Below are 9229 nucleotides of genomic sequence, written 5' to 3'. Positions count from 1 at the left end.
CACATGCATATAAAGCAATAAAAAATACCATGGCTTGGATCAGGCACACATTAGTCCTCAAAGACTTCTATCTATATATATTTCCATAGGAAGTATCTGGAATGGTGATCAAAAAATGTCAAGGATGATAATTTTAAGATATTTAAAACTAAACATACATCTACCTTAAGGGTTTAGAAGTCAGGAGAGTGGCTTCCTTAGGGAGGAGAGAGAGGTCACTGATTAGAGGCAGCAGGAAAAAAGCATGTTTGATTTACATGGTGTACACTTATGATACTTATGATCTATGCACTTCTCTCTGAGAATGGTTTACTTCAGTAAAAAGTTTACTAAACCAATCCCTGCAGTATTTACACACACACACAAAAGACACACACAAAACTTTAGTCATTATCAGAATAAATCAACTTTTCCACATCTCTAATTCTTACTGTAGTCATAAATTAAACAAATTGCTTACTGTAGTCACAATAAGCAATTCTTTTATGTAATTAGAATAAACCATCAAGAAAAAATAATAAAATACTAGACATCTAAATATGAACTTTTAACCAACTAACTTTAAATATAATCATATCAAAGAGTTGAGTCTCAGGTTCAAACCACAAAGATGGAACTCTGATGGAGAAACAGTTAAACACACATTTTAAGAATGCTCATCCTTAAGAAGAAAATCTTTAACTTATTTGCTTTTATGTTTCCTTCTCCCCAAACTTATTTTTTCCCACTCCAACAAAAACATACTGTTACTTCACTTGCAGGTACAACATCTCTTGTATCTCAAACTATTCCTGATGAATACGGAGAATCAATGGAATCAGAGCACTTCTCAAATGAACTGGATATCCAAAATAACCCAAGGCATGTATCCAGTTCTGTTTGGAAAGTTACTGGCTATGTCTTCTTTTCTCATTTAATTTACCTTACTAGGTCTGGTTCAGGAGTCCTGGTGTGGTGCTGTAAGATAAGCACTCAACTATAATATCAGTTTGAACTGCAAGGTTGGCACCAGCCACTCCTCAGAAACCCTATGAGTCAGAACTGACTCAACAGCACTTAATAGCAGTCTGCTTAAAGAAGGGAGTAAGTTCTTCTATTCTCAACCTTTGGTTTCCTCACTTTTTAAAAAAAGTTTTTATTGTGAGTTGAGTGATAGTTTACATGGGAGAACATTGGTTTTACACTCATCCTATTGTATTTCATTTCATTGCAATGATTACAATCCCCTCTGTTTATCGTTTTTCAACAGTATTTGATTCTATTCCCTTGGTTGGTTGGTTGGTTGGTTGGTTGGTTGGTTGGTTGGTTGGTTGGTTGGTTGGTTTTGATCTTACACAAAAACACTCAGGAATATACAATCATCTAAACAACCAACCAAAGGGCACATTCTGCAAGCCTGCCTCCTGGCTGCCAGCACATAGCCTTTCTCTTTTCATGAGTCTGGAGTCCTCAGCTACTCTATCTCTCCATTGTCCTCATCTCTGCTTCCATCTCTGGTATAACTGCTACTCTGGATAAGTTCCTGCCTTCTGCTTGTTCTCTTCTCCCTTGATAGTCCTAGGATCCTGTTTCTGGACTGAAAGATTAACTACTCCCCCCCTTTTTTTTACAAAACTTCTACCTTTACAGTTGTGACAATTGTAATTAGTCATGATAACAGTTACTCACTTTTGAATCATAAAAATCTTATCCCCATCTCTTTTCACCAGACCTGTCTAGTCAAAATGTAAACTATTCATTGGGAGTTCTACCTTCCCCCATCCTCACATTTTTTAATATCTGTGGGCCATTATCAGCTTTTCTCACATTTTGCCCTCTATAATTGTTTCCCTGACTATTGTATGAAGTTAGGAGAAGCCAGCTCACCACCCCCATACAGTCACACTCTATGGGCCTGCTTTCCAGGCACCCTAGACACCAACTGCTTACTAAATCATCTGCCTATGATGGAGTTAAACCAGTTGCTAAGGTGTCAGTTCCAACTCATGGCCACCCCATGTGTAACTGGGCTCCATATAGTTTTCAAGTGCTGATTTTTCAGTGGTAGACTGCCAGTCCTTTCTTCTGAGATGACTCTGAAACTTTTGATTAGTAGTTGAGTTTGCTAACTGTTTGTACCACCCACGGACTCCCTGATGGAGCTGTTCTTCTTGTGGTTGTTAGGTACTATCTTGTACAAGAGAACAAAACAGGCCCTGTTTCCTCTTCACACTCATTGTCATGTTGATGGAATTAGCCTATCCTAACCTGCAACATCCAAAATCTGATACTGGACAAGTTCCTAATGTGTCCTCTAGAGTGCACTATAACCCTAGCTCTGACATCAATTTGTTGGAGACAGCGTCTGTGAATTCCCAGGGAAATCTTTCATTTCCTATCTATCCCACTCACATGGTTCTAGCTGATTAGTTATTCATTATTGTAGACACTGAAGGAGGAAATACGTGAATGAATCAGGGAGCATGTAGCATCCCTGGTCCCAGGGCAGGACACTCTTAGGATCCAGACATTCTGTACTTCAAGACAGATGTGACTGTTGGCAGATGTGTTCTTAGTGAACATGATTTAGCCATGCTGAATCCTGTCAACCCAGAATGGGATCTTAAATTGTCATCCAAACATAAAGGCTGTGTCAACCATGACAGCCCCACGTCATGAACCGACTGGGTCCTATCTAGACCTAGTGCTTCTCCAGGCTACCACCACCTCTGTCCCTCTCGCCTCCCCAACTCCCCAAGCTGCTGTTCTTCACCCAGTGCCGGCTCTTACTGTTCTCTCCCCCAAGGCTGCTTCCTCAAAAGCCATAACTAATCCATCAGCCCACTGGGAGGAATGATTGACTTAATGCTATGAACACAACTGCTATGTTGTTGTTGTTAAGTACCGTCAAACCAGTTCCAACTCACAGTGACCCTTAGTAGGGTTTCTGAGGCTCATCTTTTTCCTGTGAAGTGGCTGGTGGACTCAAACTGCCAACCTTGTGGTTCACAGTCCATTGTTTATCCTATGGAGCCACTGTGTTCCCACAACTGCTACATCTTAGAAAAAGAATCAAAACAGCAAACCCCTAGCCATGAAAATATTTCTAAGACTAAGCTTTGTTAATTAATACAACATTGCCTCTGACTGTACATTTAAAAATCAAGAGCTACTTAATATATAAACATATTTATATTCATAAATATATTCAAGGAGGTGGCCTTAGCCTAATGTTGAGAATGCATTTTTTAGCATGTTTTATTGTGAATTATGTGATAGTTTACATGGGAGAACATTAGTTTTACACTCATCCTATATATATCATTTCATTGCCATGGTTACAAATCCTTTCCATGCATCATCAACCAACCAAAGCGTATACCCTGCAAGCCTGCCCCCCAGTCGTCAGCACACAGCCCCTCTCCCTCTCTGGGTCTAGAGTCCCCAGCTGCTCCATCTCTCCACGTCATTGTCTCTGCCTCCATCTCTGGTGTCACTGCACTGCCTCTCTGGGTAGGGTCCCACACTCCCCTCTTCTCCCTTGATGGTCCCAGGGACCTCCACTCCTAGAATGCAAAGTTAATCACTCCCCTCCTTGCTACAAAACATCTACCTTTACATATCCAACCCTCACAATCAATCCTGATAACAATTAGAGAATGCATTTTTTTAGAGCCAAAGTGCCTCCAATCAAATCTTGGATTTGCTACTTACTAGTCATGTGGTCTTAGGCAAAATATTTAACCTTGTGCTTCAGTTCCTTATCTGTTAAGACCAGAAAATTACCATGAATTATACATGTAAAGGAGTCTTGATGTGGTGCTACTGGATAAACACTGGACTACTAACCACAAAATCGGTGGTTCAAACTCACCAGCTGCTCCTTGGAAACCCTACACAGGGTAGCTATGAATCAGAACGAACTCAACAGTATTAAACAACAGCATACTTATAAAAAATGTTGAATTGGCAAATGTTATGTTACATATACTTTTTACAGTCATTTTTAAAACAAGGCAAATAATAGTATCTACTTCACAGGGTTGTTGTGAGAACTATATGAGTTAGTACAGATAAAGTGCTTAGTGATACCAATTGTTGTTGTTAAGTGCCGTGGAGTCGGTTCCGACTCATAGCGACCTTGTATAGGTTTCCTGATGCTTTAAATCTTCTGAGGAGCAGAAAGCCTCATCCTCCTCCTGTAGTGGTACAGATAGATATCCCCAAAATATTGACTATTCTTATTACTATTATTCTTCACCAAATCTTGAGTTAAAACTCCCCCTTATACAGGCTGACATCTACTTTCTTTTCCTTATAATCCAAAGTAAATTCATCCTAACCAGAATACTAATATCTGTTGTATACACAACAATATTGGTTGAAAATAAATTCTGCAGCGTGTCTGGATGACCCAAATTAGTGCTACATTAGCTAGTGATGACACTGAGTTCTATGTGATCTAGCAAGTGTGATTTGGGTTAACAATAGTACTTCAAGAATACTATTGGTGGTGGTGGTGGTTATGTGCCATCAAGTCAGTTCCAACTCATAGTATCCCTGTATAGGGTTTCCAAGGCCGTAAATCTTTATGGAACAGAAAACCTCATCTTTCTCCTGTGGAGCACCTGGTAGATTCGAATTACTGACCTTGTGGTTTGCACTCCAGCTCGTAATTCATTATGTTACTAGGACTCCTTGTTTCAAGAATATTGGGTTATAAATGACTGTAGGAAATACATCCTAGAAGAAAATGGGTTTGTGGTTAATTCAACAGAGGTTAAAAATAGTGTGAGAGGATAGCACCAAGTTGTGTGTGAAATTGGATTTTAGTAGGGAAGAACTTGAGTGACGCAGGGGTTGTGGGTAAAATGAGATCTGGATAAAATCAAGTTTTTATGGCAATGGTGTAAAGGAGTGGTGTGCTGGAAGCAATTTAACTATCAGGTCTCCAAGACAAAAAATGAAACTCGGAGTAGTATTTCCAATTTCTGTGCAATTTATGGCCAATTTCAAGCTACCAACATGAAGTCACTGAACAAAGAGTTGAGGAGAGGCGCACACAGTCAGCTCTAGCATACTACTCGGCTGGGTGATACATAATTTTGTGACTTTGTTTCTACAAATTCTGGCTACTAGTTCTTCATTCACTTATTAATTAAATATTTATGGGGTATACCCACCATATGCCCAGCTCTGTACTAGATAGCACATTAACACTGACATTGACCTCTGCCCACACAGAGTTTATACTAATGAAGATAAAAAGAGTAGGCAAATAACCTTATCAATTATGAACTGGGATAAGTGCTACGAATAAAGAGTCCATCAGCTCTGAAACACTGTGACCCTGAGTTAGATTGTGAGGTCTGAGAAAAACAAACTCTTCTGTTGTAATACCAGCAGTCATTTCAGCTTCGATCTGAAGGGTAAGCAGTGGCGTTCCAGGCAGAGTGAAAAACTCAGAGACAAGAGGTAGCACAGTCGCCAATTCAAGAATCTGAAAGAAGACCATGTCTTTCTCTGTTGGGTCATGTTGAGGGATACGTAGCATGGCTGAGGAGGTGGGTGTTCCTGCTGTTGTCAAGTGCTGTCCAGTAGGTTCCAACTCAAAGAAACACTGTATAGGGTTTCCAAAAAGCACCTGGTGGGTTTGAACAAACCTTGTGGTTTGCAGCCCAGAGAGTAGAGTTCTAGATTAAGGGCAGGTCATATAGATGATGGTGGTTTACACCAGGATGGAGAGCAATGGAGAGATGTGAAGGAAGTAAATTGATGGCACTTGACAACTGATTGTCTCTGTAGGATAAGCAGTAGACTGCTAACTGCAAAGTCTGCAGTTCAAATCCACCAGCTGCTCCTTGGAAAACCTTAGCAACAGTTAACAGGAGAAAAATTATGAAGTTTGTACCTAGGTTTCTGGCTCATGAAATCAGGTATGTTAAAATGGGGATACTGGAAGAGAAGAATAATTTGGGGAAAACAGATGTATTTCATTTTGGTTAAGTTTGCCTTACAGCATCCCATTCCTCTTTGTGTGGTAACCATACCCTACATTTCCTTTAGGAAACTAAGCAGCAGACCCAGCTGAACTATTGATCTCAAAACCTACTGCCACCCTGACTCCCTGTACACAGGAAAAGTAATGTAATGCAGGCTGGCCTCTTTTTCTTTCTTAAAATCGACATGTAATGGATTTGTAAGAAGTGTAGGCAAGTCTAGGAGTGGAGGTCCCTGGGACCATGAAGGGAGAAGAGCGGAGAGCAGGACCCTACCCAGAGAAGCAGTGATCCCTGAGATGGAGCAGCTGGGGGTTTTAGACCCAGAGAGGGAGAGGGGCTGTGTGCTGATGACTGGGGGAGGGGGGGCAGGCTTGCAGGGTATACCCTTTGGTTGGTTGATGATGCATGGAGGGGGTTGTAACCATGGCAATGAAACGATATATATACAATAGGATGAATGTAAAACTAATGTTCTCCCATGTAAACTATCATATAATTCACAATAAAACATTAAAAAAAAAAAAAGTGTAGGCAACAGAATGGTTATTAAAAGAAGAGCAAGAGAGCCACTCAACAAAAAGGGCAGGTTTATTAAGTAAACCTGGGAGAGGGCCCCGACCTGAGTCAAAGACCCCCTCCCCATACAGGCTAGGTGTTTTTATCCTATAGCAAGGGAAAGATGAGGGGGAGAGTCATGGTTGCCAAGCAGTGGTGAGGGGGTACCAGGGTGCATAGAGTGACCGCTGTCTTTGGGGGGAAAATGAAACTAAACAGCCTTGGGAAATGGAAACTTACATTACAATAGCCTAAGAGCTTTCTCTCATTTCCTGGTTTTTCTGTATAGGAAATTGGCCAAAGACTCAGTTCTGGCTACTTCCTGCTGATTAGGAGGTGGTGATTCGGTGCTTGTTTCCTTGGGATTGGAGAAGTAGCATAGATCTGGCCTGCTCCTGGAGTAGCATCTTTAGCCTTGGTATGGTTGTGATGGCATGAGTAAGGAAGTCTAGAATGCAGGGGGCTATAGCAATATTCAAAATAATGGTTGTTGGGGCCTGTTGGGCCCAGAGAAGAAGTTCCACTTACTATCTGCCTGTTGTTGGAGGTGCACAGCTCGATTTAAAAAATTTTTGGATCACGTTGTGTACTACCCCCAACTTGTTTGCGTAAAAACAGCACTCTTCTTGTAGGGCTAGGCAAAGGCCTCCTTGTTTGGCTGTTAATATGTCTAGGCCATGGCAGTTTTGCAATACTACCGCTGCTCAAGAATCTATTTGTGATTTAAGGACCTGAATTCCTTCCATTATCTCGAGGGCTTCTGAAAGTTCTTTCGATAGGGAGTCTAAAACGTGTAAGGATGTGCCTAGTCCTTCTGCCCCCAGCCCTAAGCTAGGCCTAGGCCTACAAGCAGAGGTATTAGTTAAATAGCTCATTTTTGTCTCTGATTTGTCTGTGCTGGGATAAACATTTCTATAGGAACAGGGGTATTAGCATTTCCTGGGGCCAGGGAAATATCAGGAACTTGAAAGTTGTCAAGGACTTCATTCTTCTTGGATCAACTATTAACACTCATGGAAGCAGTAGTCAAGAGATCAGACAACATATTGCATTAGGCAAATCTGCTGCACAGGAACTTTTTTAAGTGTTGAACAGCAAAGATGTCAGCTTGAGGACTAAGGTGCGCCTGACCCAAGCCATGGTATTTTCAATAGCCTCATATGGATGCGAAAGCTGGACAGTGAATAAGGAAGATCGTAGAAGAATTGATGCCTTTGAATTGTGGTGTTGGAGGAGAATACTAAAAGTGCCACGGACTGCCAAAAGAACCAATAGATCTGTTTTGGAAGAAGTGCAGCCAGAGTGTTCCTTGGAGGCCAGGATGGCTAAGCTTTGTCTCTCATATTTTGGACATATTGTCAGGAGGGAACAGTCACTGGAAAAGGATGTCATGCTGGGTAAATGGTCAGAGAAAAAGAGGAATACCCCCAATGAGATGGATCGGCCAGGTGGCATCATTGATGGACTCAAGTGTGGCAGCGGTAGTGAGGTTGGCCCAGGATCAGACATTGTTTCGTTCTGCTGTGCATGGGGTCGCTATGCATCGGTTCCGACTCTATGGCACCTGACAACAACAACAACTGAAATACTGTAGTGCAGGTTCCAGTCCAGTTAGCAGGCAAACACAAGTAGGTGGTGCTCCCACATAGGGAAAACAAGCCTTCCCGATTTAAGCATATGCTAAAGTCTAGCATAGTGGTTATGAATTGGGCTGCGAACCACAAGGTCAGCAGTTCGAAACTACCAGCTGTTCCGCAGTAGAAAGATGAGGCATTCTGCTCCCGTAAAGATTTACAGCCTCGGAAACCCTGTACAGGGTCGCTATGAGTCAGAACTCACTCCACGGCACATAACAACAAAGTCTAAAGCAAACCACCATCTGATGGCTGATTGTAGCTTGTCCCAAAGCTGGAGTGTAGTGGCTAGGGGCCATTCCATATAATGGCTGATGAGGTCCGCCTGGAGTAGGGTGATATGTTCCTGAGGTATTTTCAACATGTAATAAGAATTTTTGGGTGTCAAGCCAAAAGTTTACAGGTAGTTATAGGTGGGTATGCTGAAACACTACCTTGAGCCAGGAACACATTGTCCATGGTGTGATTGACGTACCCTTTTTTGTTTCTGTGGGTCGGCCTATACAAGATATGTTACAACAGCCTAAGAGCTTTCTCTCAGGGATCATACCCCAGAGCACAAGGAAATTGTAGCTATGCATAGCCTTTTTATTTGGCCACATGGGGAAATCCATTTGTAATAAAAAGAATTAGATTAACATGGAAAGAAAAGCAAGGGGGGGAACAAACAAGATGGCAGATTGGGTGGACGTATAGCAGAGAGCTCCAACAACAACAACACAGAATACCCGACCAAGCAGGCTCATCAGGGGATGGTCCCAGAACTCTGAACCACATATAAAGGAATACTTAGAAGGCTGGAAGGCTCACAGCTGGGGGAATTTGTGGCAGAAGCAAGAAATCTAGTGCTTTGTAGTCCAGGACGCTCAGCTGCTCCAGGAGCCGCCATCTTGGATGAGACCACGTGGGGGAAGGATTGGAGCATCCACAGACGCCTGGCAGAACCGCTGAGATAAAGGTGTGGACATTCTTTTCTTTTGGTATCTGTTCATTGGCCCCTTGCTATCTGCGCACCTCCATTCTGGTGACTATAGGGGTGCCTGAGCTAGTGGGCACCCC

General features: G+C 42.1%; 1 pseudogene; it reads right to left on the bottom strand.

Annotated features, from left to right (window-relative positions):
* LOC102818087 overlaps positions 1 to 5533 on the bottom strand; it is a 20241-nt pseudogene extending 14708 nt beyond the window's left edge.
* Positions 5534 to 9229: the final 3696 nt, after the last annotated feature.

Source organism: Chrysochloris asiatica, unplaced genomic scaffold (genome assembly GCF_000296735.1).
Source record: "Chrysochloris asiatica unplaced genomic scaffold, ChrAsi1.0 scaffold00026, whole genome shotgun sequence".
Taxonomy (NCBI): Eukaryota; Metazoa; Chordata; class Mammalia; order Afrosoricida; family Chrysochloridae; genus Chrysochloris; species Chrysochloris asiatica.
Note: the sequence above shows the minus strand (reverse complement) of the source record. Positions and strands in the feature narration are given on the sequence as shown.